Below are 26,092 nucleotides of genomic sequence, written 5' to 3' on the forward strand. Positions count from 1 at the left end.
TGTCAGTGTCAAGTCTGTCGTCACTGATGGAGATGGAGAGGTCCAGGAGGGGGAGGGAGGTGTCAGAGATGGTCCAGTTAAATTTAAGGTCAGGGTGGAATGTGTTGGTGAAGTTGATGAATTGCTCAACCTCCTCGCGGGAGCATGAGGTGGCGCCAATGCAGTCATCAATGTAGCGGCGGAAGAGGTGGGGAGTGGTGCCGCGGAGGAAGAGGTGGGGAGCGGTGAGAGAGAAATAATGCATCAACCCTGATTATAAATTCACTAAAGTTGAACTTAAACAGTATTCTTGGGTTCAGATACACAAATTGTAATCTGAAATTGTCCAGGGTTCCTGACTGAACTCATCTTTCGTCCTAGGGTCGATTACACTTGCGAAGAGCTTTCTCAGATCATGTATTCAATGAATTCAAGTCTGTAACCAGCATGATCTCCCTCTATTTCATATTTTCTGCAAATTTGAACAATTTATATCAGGATTACGTTCAACATTTCCTTTGCAATCCAAAAACAGAAAGACTCTACCAAGTACTCCAATTAGAACTTCCATTTAACCCCATATAGTTTTCCTAACGAGTGCCTTCAAGCAAATTCTTCAAGTTGTTGTCCAATATTATTGAAGACCTCACAGCAGAGACAGGGATGTAATGTTGGAACTATATAAGATACGGGTTAGGCTACAGTTTTGTGTATAGTTCTGGTCAGCACATGGAGAGCATAATTGCTTTGGACAGAGTAGATGAGATTGATAAGAATGCTACCAAGGCTGGAAAATTGCAGATCTGAAGAAAAGCTGGATAGGCTGGAATTTTTATGCTTAGAACAGAGGAGGCTGAGGTTTAATCGTGGTATACAAAATAAAGAGGAACTTGGATAGAGTGGACATGCAAGATTTATTTCTCCGAGTGGAGAGTCAAGTATCCAGGCACACAGATTTAAGGCTATTGGTGAAAGGATTAGAGGTTATTTGAGGAAAACCCTCTTCATCCAGAGGGCGGTCAGTGTCTGGAATTTGTTGCCGAGTTTAATGGTTGAGGCAGAAACCTCAACTCATTTAAAAGAAACCAGCATCTGCATCTGAAATGCAAGATTATAGTCTAGATGCTGGTAAACGGTAAAGTCAGTGGCTAGTTTACCCAGCTGATGCAGATACGATGGGCTGAATAGCCATTTTCTATGCTGTATTTTTCTATGGTTCCATGGTTCAATGCATGGTAAATGGGAATGAAGAACTGAGCACAAAAACTGACAAAGCAGGGATAGATGGTAACCCTCCCATCATCACTGTATGAATCTATAAAAACCCCTGTAACCCTTTTTGTCACCACCACCCACTTCCCTTAGGTGACAAAACCCAATTCAGATAATGGCCCTTAATTAACTGGAACCCAGGTTCCAATGAAGGCCTCCCTCTTGACACTTGTTGCAATCTCAGCGACACACAATATAGACATATTGTGGTGCCAGGACCTCTGTGTCACTGGGTAATTGTTTTGGCTGGCAGCTCCACAGGTTGGGACATCCTGCCAATGAGCAGCAGAAACTCCTACTCTGCAGCAATTTAGTCTACTGTAGCACATTATGGCTATGGCGCAGGTTTGTCAACTGACCACTGACTATACTTCCTGGAAATACCATTAGTTTTCTAACAGTTGGAGTCATGCTAAAGATCAGTTATTAAAACATTATATGAAAAAAAGGGGCAGAATCTTCTCTGGTGCTGAATGACATGGGCATTGGCAAGAGATTTGGGAAAGTGATATGAGATGGTCAACAGGGAGTACCTCGACATTGAGAGCAAAAGATCCCATTTTACAACCAAGTGTTGAATGGCAAGACAGAATTCTGACCAGTGAGTCGCAAGAGGCCTATATACATGCACTAGCGTGCAGTAATATGTTCCTATTAGATAATTTTGTCTCTTTGTCACATGTTTCCCATTCTCTCATCTATGGGATAGAAACTAGATGGCAAGAATTCCCAACACAAAAGTCAGAGCAGTTACCTTGGTACTCCAGTTAGCTGCTTGCTCCTCTGAGTTACCATCTTGGACACCAGGCACAAACATCTCAGGGCATACTCTGTCAGCAGGGGCTACATGAACCTCTGTCCACCAGAATCTTCAGGTCGCCATCAACAATTACCCTCAGTTTGAAATATCTGGGACAATTGTCAGGAGCTGTACGGGACAGCTCTGGGCTGCCAGTACTTGACCAGGTGAACAGTGGTGCTTCAAAGATGATGCAAGCAGCAGGACTCCCAGAAGGTCCAGATCGGTCACTACTTTGGTCTGTGATGAGTGAGAGAATGCATAATCAGGATGGAATGGAGACATCATGCATAGGTAATGGAGCATAATTGAGAAGATAGCATAAGAAAACTCGCTTGGACTCATGGACCAGAACACACCATGAACTCAAGAAACTTGACACTTGATTCCTGAAGAAGGGCTTATGCCCGAAACGTTGATTCTCCTGCTCCTTGGATGCTGCCTGACCTGCTGCGCTTTTCCAGCAACACATTTTCAGTTCTGATCTCTGCAGTCCTCACTTTCTCCTCGAAAACTTGACACTTAGCCAATCTCTGGTTAAACTTCAGCCCAGGTTCACACTCATTCACTTGGAACAGCCCATAGTACTAAATAAATATAAACATTCATTGACACAAAATTATTCTTTGTAAAATTTTGTTTTAAAGGAACTCAATAAAATTAAGGAATGCTGGAGCATGATGCTACCATTGAACATCAGGCTCTGAGTCCACGATGGTTGGTAGTCTCATCTTATTTGATGATCTCCCCCCAACTGCTTACAAACCCATGGTCCCACAACACTGCACAGCTCGTTTCTACCATCTTCCCAAAATCCACAAACTGCGCTGCTCAGGCATACGCATTGTTTCTGCCTGCTCCTGCCCAATGGAACTCATCCCTTCCTACGCAACTTGATTTTTTTCTTTCCTTGTTCACTCCCTTCCCACATAATTCTTCTGACACTTTACATCATAGAGTCATAGAGATGTACAGCATGGAAACAGACTCTTCCGTCCAACCCATCCACGCCGACCAGATATTCCAACCCAATCTAGGTCCCATTTGCCAGCATTTGGCCCATATTCCTCCAAACCCTTCCCATTCATATACCCATCCACATGCCACTTAAATGTTGCAATTGTACCAGTCACCATCACTTCTTCTGGCAGCCCATTCCATACACCTACCACCCTCTGAGTGAAAAAGTTGCCTCTTAGGTTCTCTTTTATATCTTTCCCCTCTCACCCTAAACCTATGCCCTCTAGTTCTGGACTCCCCACCCCAGGGAAAAGACTTTGTCTATTTATCCTATCCATGCCCCTCATAATTTTATAAACCTCTGTAAGGTCACCCCTCAGCCTCCGATGCTCCAGAGAAAACAGCCCTAGCCTATTCAACCTCTCCTTAAAGCTCAAATCCTCCAACCCTGGCAACATCCTTGTAAATCTTTTCTGAACCCTTTCAAGTTTTACGACATCCTTCTAATAGGAAGGAGACCAGAATTGCATGCAATATTCCAACAGTGGCCTAACCAATGTCCTGTACAGCCGCAACATGACTTCTTAACTCCTGTACTCAATACTCTGACTAATAAAGGAAGGCATACCAGATACCTTCTTCACTAACCTATCTACCTGCGATTTCAGAACTTCAAGTTTGTGGGCTCCACCATCTCCTCGTGACCATGGTTGTGCAATCCCTTTACGCATCTATCCCCCATCAGGATGGTCTCAGGCCTCTCCACAATTTCCTGGAAAAAAGGCCTGAATCGTCTCCATCCACCAATGTCCTCCTCCATCTGGACGAGCTCATCTTGACTTTGAACAACTTCTCCTTTAAACACTCTCACTTCCTTCATATCAAAGGCATGGCCATAGATACCCATTTGCCCCAGTAATACCTGTCTTTTTGCGGGATATGTAAAGCTTTCCTTGCTCCAGTCCTACATGGGCCCCAACCCACAACGTTTTCTCCATTACATCAATGACATCATCAGCACTGCTTCTCTCTCTCATTTGGAACTGGAAAAAATTATCAATTTTGCTTTCAATTTCCACCCTGCCCTCACTTTCACCTGCTCCATCTTTGTCTCCTCCTACCCTTCCTTAACATCAGTTTCCATTTTTGGGGATAGGCTGGCCACCAACATATACTACAAACCCATCAACTCCCACAGTTATCTGCACAATACATCCTCACATTTTGTTTCCTGTCAGGATTCCAGTTCAGTCTCTCAATTTCTCTAAGACAATTGCATCTGTTCTGATGATGCCAATTTCTGCAGGGTGGGTATCAGAAATGTCCCCATTTCTCCTCAACCAAGGATTCCCCGCTACCATGGTAAACAGGGCACTTAGCTGTGTCCAACCATTTCCTGCACTGCTGCCTTTCCCCCTTTTCTTCCCTCCCACAACAGTGACATGATCCCCTGGTCCTCACTTTCCACTCCACCAGCATCTTTATATGCCATTTGCACCACCTCTTATGGGATGCCATCATCAGATACATATTCATCTCCCCTCCCACATTAGTATTCTGCATGGAGCCTTTCTTCTGGAATATCATGGTCCATACATCCTCCGTTCCCAACACCTCTCCACACACCTGGTAGCTTCCCATGCAATCACAGAAGGTGTAACACCTGCCTGTTTACTTCCTCCTACTTCACTTTTCAAGACCCCAGATATACTTTCCAGGTGAAGCAGCAATTCACCTGAACATCATTCAATCTAGTCTACTGTATTCACTGCTCACAATGTGGTCTCCTTTATATATTGGGGGAATGAAACGTGGATTGGGAGGCCACTTTGTGGAACACTTATGTTCCATCTGCAAAAATTACCCTGAGCTTCCCGTTGCCTGTCATTTCAACACGCTACCTTGTTCCCTGACCACCATATCTGACTCAAACCTGGTGCAGTGAGGCTCAATGCAAGCTGAAAAAACAGCATCTCATCTTCCGCTTGGGGACACTGGAGCCTGTAGGACTGAATATCAAGGGCCTGAATACCTTCCTTACCCACCCAATACCTTGGCCTTATCATCACATGAACTGCTTTCATCATAGCCAACTCATTCTCACTCACTAGTGGTCCTCATTATCAGCTTTTCTTTATCCCTGGTTCACCATTATCCATTCTTTTATCTGATCGACTGCTGTTCTCTCTCTGGGTACCATCTTCACATATCATTCCCCCCCCCCCCCCCCCCCCCCCCCCCCCCACCCCCACCACCCGTACCTGTCTTCAAGATATATGCCACTAGCTAAAGTCAATTCTGAAGGAGGATCATTGGACTCAAAGCATTGGCTCTGTTTTCTCTGCACAGATGCTGCCAGACTTACTGGGTTTCTCCAGCAATTTCTATTTCTGTTTCAGAAGTAAGAAGGAGTTCATCTGAGAAGAGTTTGTGTTTTATACTGTCTTTCCCTTTTCACATGCTATTTTTAAAACAGCTTTTTCTTTTGTGTTTCAGCTTTGCAATAGACTTCTGCACATCTGTTAACTGTTTAAGAGAATAGATGTTTGAAATATTGATTTTAATTTACATAGACTATGATACGGTTGGGCAGCTCAGAACACAGTTATAAGTGACTCAAGTATGTCTCATTTGTTTTTAATTATCTACAAGCAAGCATCTACTTTATTTTAAAAGTAGAGAATTATTAAATGACAGACAATCATACAGAAACATTTACTGTTTGTTCCATTTTGTAGCATCATCTGTGGTCATGTTGTTTTATAATAGAGCTATCTGATATTCAAGGTTACATTTTTGTGCAGTCACAGACCTTTAGAGCTGGTATGTAGGACCTAGATGCAAATGTCCCATCTGATTCAATATTTTGTTGTTAGGGGAAGGGGTTGGGTGGGCTGACGTGAATCACTCAGGAGTGAAAATCAAACTCAGCAATATCATTTGAGTTCATTCCTGCATTCAAACAAACATCATTTTAACTGTTGAAAGAATCTTAACCAATTGTGTGGGAATCTATGAATTTATGAATCAGACATATGTGTCCTTGAAGGATTGATGAGGCATATTTACTGAACTTGATCTGGAACTTTTGAAGATTCCCCTGTAAACTATTTTTTAAAAACTGGTTGTAAATCAAAGTGATTGCTTAAAACAAGCCTATGCTGGACTGCTTTGTCTTATATGTCAACAAATGTACCTTTTTGGGTATTTTCAATACTCTTTGCTAATATTTCCTCAGTACTATTCAGAATGAATGTTTAATTGAATTTTGAAAGCTAAAAACCTTCAGCAGAGCAATTTGAGGTACAGTTTGATTGGCAGCTTAAAGAGGCTGTTAAAGGATTAGGGTGTCAACAGAGGCTTCTTTGTTTTTAAAAGAAAAGAACCAGTTGAGATTTAATAGCTTTGTTACTGGATTTTGAACGGAAAGTTTATTTTGCTATCAAGACTTGTATAAGATAAGCTGCAACAGATTTTTAAAAGTTTATTTTATTTCTACATGCTTATGAGGTCTGTCCATGGTAGATATTGGGACAATGGCTATTAAGTTGGCATATAGGATAAGGCCTATGGGGTGGGAGAGGTTGGGTAGGACATTGGGTGGAGTGAGAGGTGAGGACAGGAAGGTCTACATTCATGTAAATCAACTAGACTCAGCTCCCAAAGATGGCCACTCTAATCAGTCTACCCCAATACTTGCTTATTCCCATTGCTGCCATTGTTCTGCATCCCATTCCCCAACTGAACAAAAATCTCACAGTTCAGGCTCCTATTTACTAAGATGGGTCCAGGAAAGTTTCCAACTCAAGTTACCAACATCAGTTGTCAAAATTTAACCCTTGCTACTCTAATAACATTAAAGCGTTTGTTATTTAAACCAACTCTAGAAATTGTTGTTACATGAACATTTAAAATGCTGAGACCAAATTCTTCCCTCTGCTTTTACAATAGAAGCGTTGATGAAAGACTTAAAACTTCAAATAGGCAAATGGGGAATGTGCCACTTATATGGCAACATTGATGCATACAATGTTGTAAAATTGTATGTTACAAAATGTTTATTTCCATTAGGGAAATTACTTTGTAGGATTAATGAAATAATTAAGGTTTAAAATGATCTATTCATTATGGAAGATTTTGTGAAGTTTCAACCTGCAATAGTTCCAAAGAAATATAAATGATTGACTTCAGCTATTCCTATAGGATACTGTCCCCTTTGTTTCATGATTCCTGTTGAACACAGAGCTCCATATCAGGTGATGTGGAATATGCCTAGTGCAACTGGAAGGGTTCCTTTTTCAGTGATATATTCTTTTTACAGAGCTGAAAACAACTGAGACATGGACAGTAGCTTCGCAATTGCCAAAGCAAGTCTATCATTGGGTCTTTGAGTTCTTTATTGCAACAGCTGCTGAATGTCAGTTGTTTTGGCATTCAAATTGTATTTGTGTTTTGTAGGCAACTTTCCAAAATAAAACACATCAAGGAGGATGAATAATGTATTCCTGCCTACTCAGTTCAAACCAGTTTAGTGATCCATGCTTAGTTAGAGGACGTGAGAAGCAAATAGAGAATGTTCAGTCTTTCACGGAAAAAGTATGCATTCTGTTAAGACATCTGTTATGGCACTAAAATCTCTCTGTGTGACTCTGTACTGAGTAATTTGTTGAGGGCCAAATGTGTTTGTAACAACTCTGAAATTGCTATGAGGCCTTCGGGTCCAGTATGGGAAATAAAACTATTGCACCTTGATTTGCAGATACCTACCCTGAAGAGGCCAAGTATATTTAGAGACTTAACTAAAACAATTTTCTGAAATATTCCAAAAAGCTTATTGACATGAAAAAAAAGCATAAAGTATGATAACAATGCTTTTTAATGAGAACCAAAACTATTTAATATACAAGTAATTTAAGACTTCGTGAAAATGACTGAAAATGAACTCTATTTATTCTGTAAGTTCTCTTTTTGTACTTCATGCTGCAGACTTTAATCTTAACCAAATGGAAAAAAAACTCATTTTCCATACGAGACATTGCTGTGAGAGGTTCTAATTTATTTGTAAATGGATTTGTAGTTAAGAATTCCAATTCAGGACTGAAACAATTAAAAATTTCTATGGTTTAGGATTTGACGCATATTAAGATTTCTTCTGTCTTTACTTTGAAGGTTTTCAAAATTAAATAATTGGTGCAACAAATACTTCAGTCATAAAGTCTGGTTAAGCCATAGATGCAGTGAGTACTTGATGTATTTGATTTGATTTGATTTATTATTGTCACATGGACTGAGATACAGTGAAAATCTCCATCTCTCAAAAATATCCCCTGCGCCCTGGGACAGTCAGCATGACTTTATGCAGGGCATGTCATGTTTTACTAACTTGATTGAATTTTTAGAGGAGATGACAAAGGTGAGTGGATATTGTCTATGTGGATTTTTATAAAGCTTTTGACAAGGTCCCTCATGGTAGGCTCATCCAGAAGATTAAAATGCATGGGATCCACGGTGACTTGGCTTCAGAATTGGCTTGTCCATAGAAGGCACAGTGTAGTGGTGGAAAAGTGTTTTTCAATACCAGAATGCTGCCTGGATTAAATGGCATGAGCTACAAGCAGAGAAGCTAGAAAAACTTGGGCTGTTTTCTTTGGAAGCTGAGGGGAGACTTGATAGAAGTCTATAAAATTATGAGACACATACACAGGGTTGATGGTCAGAATCATTTCCAGAGTTGAAATGTCTAAAACTAGGGGGCATGCATTTAAGATGGGGCAGGGTAAGGTGGTAAGGTTCAAAGGAGGTGTGAGGGGCAAGTTTTTTACACAGAGAGTAGCAGGTGTCTGGAATGCACTGCATGGGGTGGTGGTTGAGACAGATACAATTTGGGAGTTTAAAAGACTTTTAGATAAGCTCATGAAAATGCAAGGAATGAATAGGTATGGACCAAGGGCAGACAGGAGGGATTAGTTTTATTTGACATTCAACACAATGTCATGAGCTGAAGGGCCAGGTCCTGTGCTGTGCAGTTCTATGTTTTACATTCTATGTTCTCAGTCAGGATAGTGAGTGGCTTGGAGACAGACTTGTAGGTTATGGTGTTTTTATGGACTTGCTGCCCTTGTCCTTTTAGATAATGCTGGCTGAGTGTGTTTGGAAGATGCTGTCTAAGGAGCATTGGCGAATTTCTACAGCGCTTCATGTAAATGATGCATACTGCTGCTACTGACTTTTAGTGATGAATAAAGTGATGGTCTGTGGATGTTGGCTAGTTTGTCCTGGATGGTGTCAACCTTCTTAAGTGTTCTTGGAACTGTATTCATTCAATCAGGTGAAGTAAACCCACCACTCTCTTGACTTGTGCATTAGCAGACAGCTTTTTGGGAGTTAGGAGGTGTTACTCACTGCAGGATTCCTCGCCTATGACCTGCTCTTATAGCCACAGTATTTATATCCAGATCAGCTTCTGGTCAATTGTATTGTTGATCAAACACTCAGCATCAAAATATTTATGGATTAAGGATTAATGCAAATATGCTTTTATTAATTCTATTTCTAATTCTTCTTTGTCACTTACTTTCTGAAAAATAAATTGATATTTACTCTATTGCGATTTTCTATTTTATAGTTTCAGCAATATTAAGAATAACATGAATGCTGACCACATGATATTATTTTCAAACAAAAGCCAATACTATGGTGAGTTTTGTGTATTATTAACTTCAAAGCAACAAAAATGAATATCTTGTATGGATATGCATTATCATTGCTTGGGCCAACCATACCAGCTGTGTTGTTGTGTACTTTGAAATCAAAAACACCTCGATACATAAAATCCCTCTTTCTAAATATTTCCTTTGAGTTTCTCTCTTCATTTCAAGTTGATTCACTTTATACAACATATTTTATAGACTGGTGGCCATTATTCGCACAAAGGGCATGATAATGTACTCAGAGTTTCTTGTTGTAATTCACAGATTGTTTAAAAGGAAACAGTTTGGTAGGCCCAAAACTAATCCTTAAACAATACTACACTGTTCTGCACTATTTACCTACTCCCCACTTGGCACAAATGGAATCAGAATAAATGTTACTAGATAATTGTATCACCTGAACTTCAACAGATGAATGTCACAACCCACATAACAATATAGTTCCCATTTAAACTTGGGTTTTGTTTGACATTTCTTTTTTGTGAGTTTAAACAAAATATTAATTACACCACAAGTAATGAAACATATTGTATCCTATTTTTGTCATTTTGTTAATTTTGAATTATCAAGTCAGCCTTCTTGGAGTATATTGCACAAATCCCATGGCTGCTCATTACACTTTCTTGATTTGACTTTTGATTAAATTTCCAATGTTTTATTGTTTATCAAGCTGATCAAATTTTTGTAACACCTCTCTATTGTGCTAGCTTACATTTACAAAATAAAGCAGAGTACTTTAAGCTATCAGGGCTTAGTGTACTGATTACTCATATGAAATTAGACTGCATCTAGGGAACTCTCCAATATTCCAGTTTCATGAACTCAGAAAACAGTTGCAGATTTTGTTTTTACGAAAGTAGCATAATTACTTTTCAGCAAATATTTCATTACAGTTTCCTGATTAACTCTATCCAATTGGAATTAACACTATATTTGTATCATTTCAGGAGGATTTTGCCATAGAAGATATGATTGGATTATCTCTACCTTGTCCAAGTACAGCTTTTGCTTCTATAACATATTGGCTGTCCTGGGGAATCTAATGTTCATCTGATGTGTATTCTAATTTATAAAACCATTAGATATATGAGCAGAATTCGACCCATCGAGTCAGCTCCATCATTTGATCAAATCTGATATGTTTTGTAGCCCCACCCTCCTGCCTTCTCCACATTACCCTTCGTCCCTTTACTAATCAAGAATCTGTCTATTTCAGCTATCTCTCCCTTAAATCTGATGTTAGTGTCTCTTCCATATTCAGGAAAGTGCTGTTTAACTCAGATGACAACTGTTTCTAACACAAGAAGACTATGACTAGTTCTGTCCTTGTTACCTCTGGTATTATGCTTCAAAACAATAGATATAATGTGTACATTACTGTACATTTTATATCACAAAATGAATATTAGTACAGATAGAAAGAAAGTGCATTGGAGGAGTGAATCATATATTGACAATCTCCGTTCAATATTGAGAATGGAGATCCAGTTCAAGAAGAAGGGAAAGAAGCAGTCGATTCCCTTCCCACCATCTCCTAATCATCACTACTTTTCTGTTCTTGCTCGCCCAGAATGAGGATGAAAATGAGAATAGAACTGGAAATCTGCCACTGCTTCAAATCTCAGAAAACATTCTGCTCATGGAACTCACAGTATTATATATTTTCAACTATTTATATCAATGAGCTTTGCCCTCAACAATAATAAAACATTGTTGTTAGCTTTTTTGTTCCTGGTAGTGGCATAGATGTAAAATTTGGTCTTTCCACACGTGCAGCCGTGCTCCTCTTCATAAGTGGGCATCAGCCAGTTTGGTGTGAGTGCAGCAAGACTGAAATAATCCATGATCCCTGGGATGTGGTAATATGCAACACATTTATGGATGTCTAATTACTTACCAAACTATTGGTGAAATGTCTGATAGAGGGTTAGTGTAATGCTATCTGCATCCAGTAGTAAATTGCACAGGCAACATTTCTTTCCAAACAGTTGTACTGGACTTGAAATGTTAACTCTGTTTCTCTCTCCACAGGTGCTACCAGGCCTTTCTCCAGCTCTTTCTGCTTTTATTTCAGTTTTAACCACAGTATTTTGCTTTCAATTCTCTCCTCCATCATTTTTCTTACTGACGTCAGAAAGGGACAGGGAAACTGTCAAGGTAGTGCAGGAAACTGGAGAGATCCCTAGATCCACTATCAGACCTTGTCATATTAACTGCAAATCAGCATGTCTGGAAGAGGAAGTGCTTAAAAAATTAATTTAATAAAAATGCCAACATAATGAGCAAAGGCAAAAGCATCCACAGTTTCAGAAATTGTTACAGACAGGATCACCTTGCTGTCTCTTCTAATAGAGTGGCAACATGTACAAAAGATTTCACTTTAACTGCTCAATTCACACATTTTGTTTTATCCAGATTGAAGCAGTTCCTAAGTGGTCTGCTTTTGGAAAACTTGTTCTACTTTTAGTAATCTCTACAATGACACTGTTAGCACATTCAGGACATACCTCCAGTCTAATTCAGTTTATTGATGTTGTGCCACAGGGATCTGTGCTGGAATCTCTTTGTTCTTCATTAATATAAATGATTCCAATATAAGAACGAGAAATGATGTTATATTTTGTTGGCAGCAAACTAAGAAATGTGGAAGAATGGGAAAAGGAGAATATAGATTAATAAACAGGTGGCTGGTGCAGTTCAACGCAGAAAACACCTTAAGAAATTTAAGGGGTGAGGGAAAAGAACTTTCATCGTAATTATATTATACATGGCAAGATTCTTCTAAATTTGGAGGAATAGAAAAATTTACATCATTGACAATCAGGAGACATATGACTGAATTTTACCAAAATTAAACTAGGTTTCCTGCACCTAGCTGTTAATTTAGGTCACCTTCAACACTCCCTGTCAGCCCATTAGTTCTGAGCTTCCACACATTGCCACTCAGTCTTTCGTTTAAATCTCCATCTCTCAAAAATACCCCCTGAGCCCTGGAACTACATCTTAGTCATGCCAACCAACAAACTGCACTATTTTCCCAGCCACATTCCTCTCAGGGACAGGGTGGTGACTGTTGATGACCATTCCCCTCCCACCGTAATGCATGTCATCCAACATAAAATATTCTCTCATCCTTCTTTGTTGAATTGCCTCCCTGTCAAATTATTGTGACCCTGTATTGTAGCACACTGCCTTCAATCCCCACTATTAACTTCCCAAACTTGTCCACCACAGCAATGGCCCTTAATCGCCTGCCTTGACCTTTAGTCAGAAGTCACATGACAAGAGATTATAGTCCAACAGGTTTATTTGAAATCACAAGCTTTTGGAGTGAAGGCCCTTCGTCAGGTGAAGGTACTACCTTCTGAAAGCTTGTGATTTTAAATAAACCTGTTGGACTATAACCTGGAGTTATGTGACTTCAGATTTTGTCCTCCCCAGTCCGTCACCAACACCACCACATCATGACTTTTACTGAACAGGCATCCAGGACTGACTATGGCCCATGCCCCCTCCTCTGACCAATTTTGAAGACAGCCCTGACTGATGTGTGTCAAGACCCATGACTGATCTCTATACAGCTGCTTGATAGACCTAGCAATAGAATGATTACACTGGACAAGCAGGAATGATCTGTGGACTGTAATGATATAGAATCCCTATTTGCCCAAATTTATTAACTGACCATACCCAAGCCCCTGAATTCCTCTTGGACACTGCCTTTGACTGTGGCTGGGCTTCCTGATTTACAACAGCGGCCCTTGACATGACTGAGTTGTACTCCTTATAGACAATGAGATATGGCCATTTGGATGATGCATATACAGTTTGTTTGCTGCATTAACTCCTGGCATTTGTTGTAGGCATGACATTAGCATAGCACAGTGTCATACAGCAACATGTCCATCTCCTTGACTGATCACTGCTGACAAACATACCAAGGTGATCCGGCTTTACTTCTGCACTAAAAGGCAAAGCGAGATAGAAGTAATGTGAATTGTAAGCTCTGAATGAGGTGGCAGTATGTAAAAAAAGGCAATAGGTGAAAAGGCCCAGTGTTAAGGTACCTTTTCCTGTTGTTCCAGGACTTCCCCAGGTCTTTTCATCTTGTAGTTGGTTTAAACTTAGGGATTCAGATAGGTTAGGGTTTGAATCATACTGCATTGTCCCTCCATCCACTCAAAGGCAGCTGATAGTGACTGTTGTTGACCATCCCGTACCATGTAATCACATCCTCCAATACAATATCATTTCCTACCATATATTGAATGTCCCTCCCCATTACAATTAACTGCATTATAGCATGCTGCCTCCAATCCCCACACTTTAACAGACTATTCTTTTACGAGGTGTGATTCTAGATTTTATACATGGAAACAGTGAATATATATATAATCAAAGTAAAGGCCAGGAAAAGACCCTTCCATGAAGTGATGGGGTAACTGACACATACCGTGACCTTCATCTGCTCTTTATCAATTCATAATAAATAATTCATACAGCTTCCACTGTTAAAATGTTTTTCTTGAGAAAAGTTGAGAGTTTCTCTCATTATTATATAGTAGCCACTGCTTATAAAGCAATATCCTTTATGCAATGAGAACTACATTACATACAGGATATCTCAAATTTCAAAATATTCAGATAAAAGGGGAAACTGTGGTTCTGCAGGTTACTTGCAATTTGCACAAACAAATGAAAGCTCTTCAAGTCTGAATGAATGAACACCAGCAATTCTGCATTTTTTTTAAGCGAACATGGGTATCATCGCACTTTCCCAGTTGGTGTAGTGGTTATTTTAAAAGAATAATTCAGTGTTACTATTCATTTTGTAAAATGAATATAAAGAATAGCAAAAAGCAATATTTTCATTGCACTTGCATTTGCACATCTAACAACTTAATAGTTTGATTTGATTGTCAAAAGCCACTATTAAGTTTTACAGTATTCATAACCAAAAAGTAGCAAACTCAGTTAAGCTATTCAATACAGGTACAGCACCCTCAATCAATGATATCACGTATGTGTCACAAAGCTGTATTAACAGACTATTGTCACAGACTTTAGTTTTCATCATTTATGCAATGCTTTAATTATTTGTCAGCAATAAATTTAAAAATGTTATAAGAGGTACTTTGTGCTGTCAGGGACTAATTCTCTTTTAAATTATGTCACCGATCAAAACTATGAAAATACAAAAAAGGCCCAGTTAGTGTTTTTAATCAACAATGTGTCTGTAAACTTTATACAAGTTACTTTCAACTTCTCCAAAATCTCAAACACTTTATATGCAGTAATGTTAATTGTTTTTAAAAACATAATTCTTTGGGTTCTGCCAATATTCATGATCTTTGTACAGTAATAGCTATTTACATTAACACTTCTGGGCCCATGTTAAGTTTGTCAATCTAATAAGTTGTTAAAATTAGTGATCCACAATAATGGTGGATCACATAGTGCAGATACATATATATGTATGTGTGTGTATAAACCTTGGAGTGGACAACATATTAGTATGTACTATGCTGAGTGATAATAGGTTGCATTATTGATTTTTCTACACTAATCAATAAATGTTGTCTTTCACTTAAGAAAAGATATGCTTGGCTTGTAATTAAAGATTCAAATTTTAACTGATGCAGGACAAAACTTCAATAGTCTCAGACTTCTAACCTCTTTTGAAAGGTTAATTAATAAGGCCCACTTATACTATCTTCCTTAAACTGAAGTCTGCACGTCAAACTTAAAGGGGTAGTGTCCCTCTCCTTATAATATTTACCTCCTTGTGATACTTAACTCACTTACTGTCTGCTATACTTTTACAGTTTTATATAAATAAGTACTTATTCATACTGTTTTGTCAAAAAAATGCTAATATATGTAAAGAACTTTGGGAATAAGAAATGAAGCAGCAACTTTTATGCTGTTTTGATTAATACTTTATATTTGAAACACTAATTGCTAAAAATGTCAAAATATCTGGGTTGTTTCAAATAGAAGACGTTGGGACAGGAACAAAAATTTGTCACCTCATCCAGCTATCCCTTTAGGTCAATGTTGAAACAGCAAATGTAAATTGCAAGGTCAAAAAGAAACACAACCAGAGACGTTATTGTAGGGAATTACAGAGCTAGCCACTTATTTCAATTCCACATCAGTTGACAGCCAATTTTTGACAATTTGTTTTCTATCCAATATGTTCCAATACTGACTTATTCATTACATTGTAAATTTTATATTTTATGCTAAAATACATAATATCATAACTTGAAATTTCACTAACTCAAACACATTTGAAGATTAATTCAAAGCATTATGTTACTTGGGGGTTAGTGTTAGCCTCCTCCATTGCTGAACAGCATATTATTAAACTCCCCAGCTAGTTTAGTAAAGCATTTTTAATCATTTATTATCCTTTCAATGTGCATCTATCATGACATTTGTAGGAAGCCATGGGATCAAATCCATAGTATTGTTGATGGTACTATTGTCTCTTTTTCTATAGACAAGTATGATGAATTCTGTTCACAGTACCCTGCTGACTTGGTAGGTTTCTTATAAATTTTAACTCAGTGTCAATTGAATAAAGATTGTAAGGTGATCAGCAGAAATGCACTGAATTCTGGTGCTCATTGATTGGGTTTTAATGCTCAAAAGACAAAGTTGAAAATATTTGCAGTCATCTGCTACAAGAAGCTCCGAGTGGATGGTCTGTTACAGCTCCTCCTGCATTTCCCACTGTCATTAGCTGCTAATTCGATTCACTCCTTGTGATATGAAGAAGTGGCTGGAGGTATGGGATAAAATAAATACTGTGGGCACTGTCAAGTTCCCAGATGAAAGCTTATGCTATAGAAGTAGCCTTAACTTCAGTTAAGTTATTCAAAACATCGACCAATAACTTGGAAAATTATCCAGGTACATTCTGTTCACAAAAAGCAGGAGAAATTCAACCAAGTTAGTTACTTCTCCATCAATAATGAAAAGAGTAGTCAACAGTGCTACCAAGCAATATTTACTTGGCAATAGTTTGCTCAATTTCAGTTCCACCAATGTCACTTAGCTCCAAACCTCCAGGACTTAGTGCAAAATCTGAATAAAATAATTGAATCACAGTTGGGTGCAACCATTCTGACCTAACAGCAGTTGGCCAAATTTGGCATCAGGAGACGTATCAAAATTGAAACCAATGGGACTTGGAGGAAATTCTCCACTGTTTGGAATCATACCTAGCTCACAGAAAACTTGCAGTGTTTATCACAGATCAATCATCTCAGCCTTGAGCTACTGCCACGGGACTTTGTCAGTATAGTGTTCTATATCTAATCACATTCAATTGATTTTTCAATGACCATCCCTATTACATAAGGTCAGAAGTAGGGATGTTTGCTGATGAGTATACAAAGATCAGTACCATTTGCAACTCCTTAGATACTTAATCACCAGGTGTCAGATACAGCAAAAGACCTGCACCTTGAGCTGATAAATAGCAAGGGGCATCAATATCACAGAAGAAAACCAGTGATCATCTCCCAACAAGAGATGATCTCACCATTTCTCCCTGACTTTCAATGGCATTACAATTAATTAATCATCAACATCAATATACTGGGAATTATCATTGATCAGAAACTGAACTGACCAGCCATTTAAACACTAACTACAGCAGGTTAGAAGTTGATAATTTTGTGTTGAGTAACGTACCCCCTGACACGTCAAAGGCACAAGTCAGGAGGATGATAGAATGCTGTGCACTAGTCTGGATAAGTGTAGCTTCATTAATACTGAAAGAGGCTCAGTATCAGTCAAGAGAAAATATTCCACTCAATTAATATTCTAACACTAGATTCCACCATCGCACACAGTAGTAGTCGCAGGGTGGCCATCTCCAAAGGTGCACTGCAGCACCTCACTGAGGCTCCTTCCACACTACCTTCCAAAGTGGAGACCACTGCTACTGAGAAGGACAAGGTTGGCAAATGCATGAGAAAACCACCACTTGTAACTTCCCCACAGCCCCCAAACCACATACCATCCTAAACTGGGATGACATTACCATTCTTTCACTGTGGGTGGCTCAAAATCTTGGAGCTCACTCCAAACAGCACTATTGATGTTTCCCCACAGCAAGTTGACTGCGATTGCTCATGAAGGCGGCTCAGTACCGCCTTCTCAAGGGCAGTTAGGCATGAGAAGTGAACACTGGCCTAATCAGTAACAACGAAAAACAAAACGCCCTAAGAAGGTAACCTACTCTGTTGACATTGAGTGGAGCATTTTCACATCTGGTTCGACTTTCTAACAGTGATTTTGTCTGTTTTATTTCAGTCCTGGACAGATAAAATCTGTAACCCATGCCACCCCTCCAACTGACTACTTTTTGTTATCGCTGCTGTGGTGGGTCGGCTTCCTTAAACAGTGTGGCAGGAGCTAGCATGTGTTACAGGTTAAAATGGCGAAAAAAGGTTAAGATTGCACCACTAATGAATGATTAAAATACCTTGTGGGGTTACAGCTGATGCCCACAAGCTATTCCGGGCGCCTTGCTGCTTCTCACATTAACTTAATCCCTTATTAAAAATTAACCGCTTGTAACTGCCTCCCCACAAGATGCCCGTTATTCTCCTTCCAGCTTCCCAGTGACAACAGATTTCAGTATTAATTGTTAAAGAAGGATTGCTGTCTGCGAGTTACAAACCCCACACCGCCTCCCGTCCTCCTGACCCCAAGGTACGGTGACTGGCTGTATTGTGAGAGGGTCTATGCAACGTTATTAAATCACCGTCGGAACGAACGGTGCGCTAAACCTGTCGCTGTGATTTCGTGGTCCAGATTTCTCTTGGAGAAAGAGGGACGGGTCACAAAAGTGGCGCTTGGATCGTGAGTTTCTATGTGTTGTCAAGGAATTCCTCGCCTCTGCCCTTTATCTGGTAAAGTCAGGGGGAAGCAGGGTGTGAGGCAAAGCCTGTGGCAGCGTGAGAGCCAGTGATCAGGCTGGACCTGTGACCCTGTGATGAAACACTCGGAGGCGAACAAAAAGGCAGCGTGCAGTGACAGGGGAGCGGCTTCAGAGACAGCGACGGCACGGGACCGAGGAACCAAACACACTGAAGGAGACCAGCATCTGAGATCCAGAGCATTCGGGGCTAACCCAAAAACCAGGGCTCCCACTGTCTGAGAGAATCGGAAGACTCAAGGTAACGCAAATCCAGGATTAACTCTCCCCTGGAACTGTTCAGGCAGATAACCCGCTGTTAGAAATCAATATTTCGTCTGATAAAAGTTTTAATTTGTCTATCCCTTGATATCTTTAAGGTTTTGTTTTAGCAGATTCATTAATAAGGAGTGTTTTGCGCTGATACAATGAGGCGGATTTAGTTACTGCGTAGAACCTTGTCTGAAATCCCCTGCCCCTGATTAATTTACAGATTGAGAGGAAGTTACAATTCCCGATATTAATCTCCGGGACAGAGTTTGTAACAATGTTTTAAAAGTTGAAAAGTTGAGTGTCCGTCACTTGTGCAGGAGTCCAGCGGATGGTTGGACGTGAAGAATGTGATGCCTGAAGGTCAGAGATTCGAGGGCTGAATGCCTGCTTCATTCCCACAGAAGACACTGGAATTCTTCGGGTAAGGAGATTTCTTTGCTCTCAGCTCCCTGAAAGGCGCCGTTTTTATCGAGTTGCAATTCTTAAACCATCCCGGGGCGAGAACAGTTCCGACCGTAGGTTTGTCTCCATTCGGAATAATCAGCTGGAGACAGAGCAAGTTACGTCAGTTTTTTTTTTCTAATTTCACACGATTTGCCGAATATTCGTTTCTTGATTTGGGTGAAAGGAGATGGAATTGGTGATTGTGCTGATGCAGCCGGAAGTGGAAAGCGATGTAGGTTTGAGAAATGGAAAACTGATAGAATCTCAGCGTGAAATAAGATCATTCGGCCAGTCGTGCCTGTTCTGGCTCTATGAAAGGACTTTGTCCTTTAGTTCCATATTGTAGCTGCTGGTAGGAACCAACTTGCCGAGAGCAGATTAGCAGCGTATCGAGCGTAGTGCTTCTTGTGAATAATGTAACAACAGTTTCAACACAGTAATGAAGCTCACTCTATGGCATTGTGCGGGTAAGCTCTGTTACAGATAGCGACCCAGGATGGGCACGTTCGATATTGATACGGTTTGACTGAAATAACACGGCTGAAAGAAGCTTTGACTGAGATTATTGCAAATTATTGACATATATTAGCGCGATAAAGCTGTGCAGAAGACATGCATTATTTTTATGTCTGCAAATCCTTTTATCATATTGTATGTATACTGTAGTGATTGTGAACCAGATGGACCTCAAAACTTGGATGTTTGTCTGGCCCAATCAGGGAGCCCTGGCTGGCAGGTATAAACAGGTGGGCCAATGTTCTGTTGGCTCTGAGGGAGCTGGATCAGTATCAAGGAAGTTCCACGTGTAAGTAAAGGGTGACTTGGTGACAGGATACTGGCATCTGTGGAGTTATTTCTGTGGTGATGAGATCGGGATTAATGATGTAACCATGCAAAGACTCCTATCAGCTAAAGCCTAACTAGACTTCAAACAGGTACTACAACTGGCTTTATCGTTGGAAAATGTGTGAGTTATTGATGCCGAGATACTCTGGTGGAAGTGGACGCCCTCACCAAGCTGACTGAGCTTGGGGAACATCACTTTGAGTGAAGACGATTGAAGACATATCCTGAACAGAGGGTCTGTAGGTCAGTCTACAGCAAAATGACAAAACAAAGCCAAGCCTCAGCTAAATGGTTAATGTTTACTTCAGGATCAGGGCTGGCAAGCCATTGCATATGCTGCTGGTATGTGGACTCAAGACAGCAATACAGTCCCACTAGACCTAAATGGAGTAAGAGAATTCATGGGGCAGTATCCAGGATAGTGCATCCCCTGAAAAGTCCAACTACAACTGGATTGGAACAGTTAACTTGCTTAGCAACATTCAAATTAGAACCAATCAAAATAAATTGTCATCTAGATGGATACTGGCATGGTCATCTCAGTGATTGCAGACAAGTCTTTAACAAAATTCACTCTTGACTCCAACCCTTAGCTTGCATAAGACCATGGCTAGATTGAAAAGCTATAACAGAGAACCTTTACAGTTCAGGTCTCTTACGAGAAGCAGTTGGTTCAGTTACCACTGCTGTAGTAAAAGGCTTGGGTTCAAGCCTGATAGAGCGAAATTAGTTAAGAAAGATTCAGCTCAATTGGCTCAACATTTTTCAGTTAGAAAATGGCTGCCTGAATGAAGTCCTGATGAAATACCAGGAGGCATTTCAGGAAGGTCTAGGGACTATCAAAGGGCCAAGGCCACCTTGCATGTTGACCAAGAAACCACTACATGCTCCTGCAAGGCCCACTCAATGCCATTTGCCTCACGGGCAAAAGTAGAGTCAGAAATCAGAAAGTGGAAAGCAAAGGAATCATAACCAGTCCAGTTTGCAGAATGGGTGCAATTTTCATACCAATTATGAAGCCTGACAGGTCGACTTGTTTTTGTAGGGATTTTAAGCAAACTTTAAACTGCTTTTCACAGCTGAATAAATACCGAATCCCTTGCATAAAAGATTTATTTGCAAAGCTGGCAGTGGGGTGGTCCTCCATGAAGTTGGACATGACCTATGTGTACTTGCAATTGTGGTTAAATGAGGATTCCCAGATGTATGCTACAATTAATACCCATAAGGGTTTGCACTATTTTACAACGCTGCCATTTGAGGTATCGTCAGCCTGTGTAATTTTTCAGTGGACGATGAGAAACATTTTACAAGGTCTACCCCAGGTCACCAATTATCTGAGATAACAGGGGAGACCAATAAGGAGCACTTTGAGAACTTGGACGTCATCCTTAGATGTTTCCCGTAGGTGGGCGTATGCTTCAGAATGGAAAAATGTGTGTTCTAGGCAGCCTAAGTCACCTGCTTGGACTACAGAGTCAACAGGGTCAGGTTATATCCATTGGAAGATAAGGTGAGGATGATCAATGTGCCCAGCTCCCACGTCTGTATCGGAGCTTAGGTCTTTCCTTGGGCTGGTGAACTATTATGGAAAGTTCAAACACAACCTGGCCTCCATCCTGGCACTTTTGCATCAACTCTTTAAAAAGGGTCAAAGTGGTTGCATAGCCAAGCTATAGCTTTCAGGGAAGGGAAGAAGCAGCTATCACCCTCTGACGTGTTGGCACACTATGATTCCCAGCATGATCTGGTATTGACATATGGTGTCTCCACATACAGCATCGGAGTAGTATTAGCTCAGAGGTGACTCAATGGAGAGGAAAGCCCAATCACGTAGACATCCAGGATTTTGGCTATTGCAGAGCTTAAATACATCCATATAGACAAAGAGATTTGGCGGTCATAATTTGGAGCCAGAACATTCCACAGTATCTTTATATACATAAATTTGTAATATTAACAGACCACAAATCCCTGATCGGTTTATTTAAAGAGTCCCAAGGCAGTGCCACCCATAGCTTCAGGCTGAATTCAGTGGTGGGGTCTAATACTAAGTGCGTATAATTATAAGTTGGAACACCAAGAGACCAAGTAGCAAATGCAGATGACTTAGCCGCCTCTCACTGGCAGATACACCACCAGTGGTCCTGCCACTGGAACAGTTTGTAATGGTTTCACATTTTCTGGACACACATGCAGTCACGGCTGACAATATCAGACATTGGATGTAGAAAGATCCGGTCCTGGCAAACTGAAACAGCTGGTGGTGACGGGGGGAGCTGAAGGGCCGTCACAACCAGAATTGAAACCTTTTTGAAACCAGTGTGACCAGATCATGGTAAAGAATGGCATGTTATGATGGGGAGCAAGAGTAATTGGCCCAAGCAAAGGTCACCACCAGATACTGGCTGAACTCCACTAGGGTCATTGAAGGGTGTCCAAAATGAAGGTGTTGACGAGAATCGATATCTGGTGGTCAGGATTGGATACAGACATGGCTTCATAGGTGGGGCAGTGCCCATTGTGCTAACAAGGACAAAGATTACCGCCAGCAGCTCCCCGACATTTGTGCGAATGCTGATTAAACCCTGGACTCAGTTACATGTCAGTTATGTAGGTCTTTTCGTGGGCTCAGTGTTCTTAGTCATTGTAGATGCCCATTCAAAGTGGCTGGACATGCACAGAGTTCATTTGTCAAACACTGGGATGGCAATAGAAAAGCTGTGTGCATATTTTGCAATACAAAGACTACCAGAAGTGTTAGTCACTGATGACAGGCCATTGTTTATCTGCAGGAATTTAAGTATTTCTTAAAGTCCAATGGTATTCATCATAAACAGACAGATCGATAGCATCCATCATTCCATGGTCTGGCAGAAAAGGCAGTCCAAACTTTGAAGGCATGTTGAATGAAACAGCCTACAGCTTCACTACTTACCAAAATGTTTTGATTCCTATCCGTCATACAACGACATAGCTAGTTTCACCAAAGTTGCTAATGGAGAGCAAACTCCAGACCAGGTTAAATCTTCCTGGGCCTGGGGGGGAAGGGTGAAATGGGATCAGGAACACCAATGCTGGAACACAAAACTTTGCTAAGCAGGAGAGATCATTTACCTTAGGGGTCAGTTTGGTCAAGGGAGTATGGGAATGGCCCTGCATTAGTAAGAAGCATGGTCGACATGAGGTCGGGTCTAGTGATGTATAAGTTTGGGTAGGTGCAACGGTCCTGAACAAGCATGTGGACCATATGAAAGCTGCAAATTGCAAATGATGCTGCAGCAAAATGTGCCCGGCTCCTTGCCTGCCTTCCCAGTTGTTTCAGAACCCATGTGTTCTCACTGTCCATCTGGGGTTGAAGATACCTTGGAATCTGAGATAGACATGGTAAGTGTCACCACCTCGACACCTTTGTCCCATTAAGAGGACAATGAATTTCTTCTGAGATGCTCTCGGTGCAGAAGACAAGCTACTGTGCATTACGTACCACCCATATCAGAGGCAGAGCTGGAGGAACCTGACACGGTGCTGAAATGTCCCAGAAGGAGCCACAAAACAAAGAACCAGCCTACATCCTCAGACCCAGAGGAAGAGGGATGTAATGATTGTAATGAGGTCAGCCAGGTAGACCTCATAGAATATGAGTTCCCTTATTGGGGCCATTAGACTGATCCAATCAGGGTGCCCGGGCTGAGAAATGTAAACAGGAGTGGCAGAGGTTCTAGTTCATTCTGAGAGCTGGCTCCGAGGAAGTTGGATCAGTGTCAAGGACTCTCCATCTGTAAATAAAGGGTAATGTGGTGCCAGGATACCGGCCTCCATGGAGTTATTTCATATACACATGCTAAAGTCTTACTTAAATATGTTCCCAAGTGACAACTTCATTTTAGAATTGCCAGCAATTTACAACGTCACCATTTCCATGGCAGATGTGTTTCATGAAGATAATGAAAAACTCCTGTTGGCTCACATCCTGGTTCCCTGTCTGAGTCTTCTTTCATCTTTTGGACGAAATTTGGACGGCTGCTTCAAATCAAAGAAAGTTACTTTGCAACTTCAAAATTTGAAAGACAAAGCAAAATGGAAATAAAGTTTCAACATTAGGGACACCCATGCTGTCCTGCTGGAACTTGGCGCTGATTGTGTAAAGAAGAAACCAGAAGACGTTGGTGTTCTTTGTTCACCATCTGCAGATGACATCTGATTGATAGTGTGACATGGCAATAGAAAAGGTTCACAGATCCCAATGTAGTTTGAACTGAAAGAAGGAGATGGATTAGTGATGACTTTACCTTGGAATCTTGTGAAATCAATGACAAGGAGAGCAGAGCTTATGCCATCTGCTTGCAACAATCTCTTGTGTTTAATCTGTGATTCTGTTCTGGTCTTAATGTGTGCTTGGAACGTCGGTTCAGATGATGGCGTTGGGAATGTTTGGTCACCATGCCATACCATGACGCCTCACAGTTGCAAATGATGGGTCAGAAGATGTGGCAGGATTGTTTGTGAAGTGCCTTGAGAGAGAACTCATTTTTATATTAAGTTGCCAGCTTTATTTTATCATTGCTCTGGCCTCCTATTTCTAGCAATAGTCCAGTGGTTTGGATGCTAGCTGTGATGTGGGTGAGAGTGGAGTTCTATATGATGAGTGCTCCCATTTTGATCATATGTCTGGAATTTGCCATATGTAAGTTAGGTGAAAAAATTAGTCTCCAGAAGGGTACTTAAGATGTGGAAAATGTATTTTTAATGTTCTAATTGTGGTCACTTAGTTTACGTTATGGGAGGGCAACAGAAGAGCTCTCTCTGATAGATTTTTAAACTGACAGGTTAGATATTTTACAAGTGGATTTTTATTTTCCTGGATGTTGCTGAGCCTCTTGGATATTGTTGTAAGTTAACCAATTCAGGTGAATATAGATTATTTTATCACACTGTTGAATGTGGAAGTGGAGAAACGTTGCAGAGGTGAACCACTTGTTATAGAATGGCCATCCTCTAATCTGCCATGGTCACCATAGCATTTATACAGTTAATCTAATTGAGCGTCTGGTTAATAATGATTCCCAGAATGTTAATGTTGGAGACTCAGCAATTGTATGTGCATTGACCATCAAGGGGGTGTGATTATGCTGTCTGTCTTCTTGAAAATAGTCATATTCTGGCATTTTTGAATGTTAATTGCCACTTACCAACCCAAATATGGATCTTTGGCAGATTTTCCTGCATTGCTTCATTATCTGATATCATTATCTAGATCGATTCAAATAGTCAACTGCAAGATCGAGGGCATGTCGTTGATGAAGCAGCTGAAGACAGTTAGTCTTGACGCTCATGAAATGGAATTATTGTTCTCCCACAGCCATACCATCATTCTTTATGTCAGATGTGTCCCAATGCATGAGTGAGTTTTTTCCTGGAATACTTTGCCCTTTATTAACTAGGTTTTTGGTGCCACACTTAGTCAAATGTTGCCTTCATGTCAAGGACAGTCAAACACATCCTACTTTTAGAACTCAGATGCTATGTCTACATCCAGACTAACCGACTACAAACCGACCGACTCCCACAGCTACCTGGACTACACCTCCTCCCATCCTGCCCCCTGTAAAAACGCCATCCCATTCTCCCAATTCCTTCGACTCCGCCGCATCTGCTCCCAGGAGGACCAGTTCCAAAAACGCACAACCCAGATGGCCTCCTTCTTCAAGGACCGCAATTTCCCCCCCCGACGTGGTGACAATGCCCTCCACAGCATCTCCTCCACTTCCCGCTCCTCCGCCCTTGAGCCCCGCCCCTCCAACCGCCACCAGGACAAAACCCCACTGGTCCTCACCTACCACCCCACCAATCTCCATGTACAGCACATCATCC

The 26,092-nt window shown here is 40.7% G+C and overlaps 1 protein-coding gene across 3 annotated transcripts in view; it reads left to right on the forward strand.

Annotated features, from left to right (window-relative positions):
* The first annotated feature begins 18,540 nt into the window (after positions 1-18,540).
* The window catches only part of cnr2 (cannabinoid receptor 2), a 23,545-nt gene continuing 15,993 nt past the window's right edge, over positions 18,541-26,092 (forward strand). For 2 of the 3 annotated variants that reach the window (XM_043717168.1, XM_043717167.1), the window contains exons 1-2: positions 18,541-18,917; positions 19,246-19,349. The gene's annotated coding sequence lies outside the window, so the exon portion shown is untranslated. Of the gene's footprint in view, positions 18,918-19,148; positions 19,350-26,092 lie in introns of all 3 variants that reach the window. The other variant, XM_043717169.1, reaches the window with a different exon arrangement.

This window comes from Chiloscyllium plagiosum, chromosome 27 (genome assembly GCF_004010195.1).
Source record: "Chiloscyllium plagiosum isolate BGI_BamShark_2017 chromosome 27, ASM401019v2, whole genome shotgun sequence".
NCBI lineage: Eukaryota > Metazoa > Chordata > Chondrichthyes > Orectolobiformes > Hemiscylliidae > Chiloscyllium > Chiloscyllium plagiosum.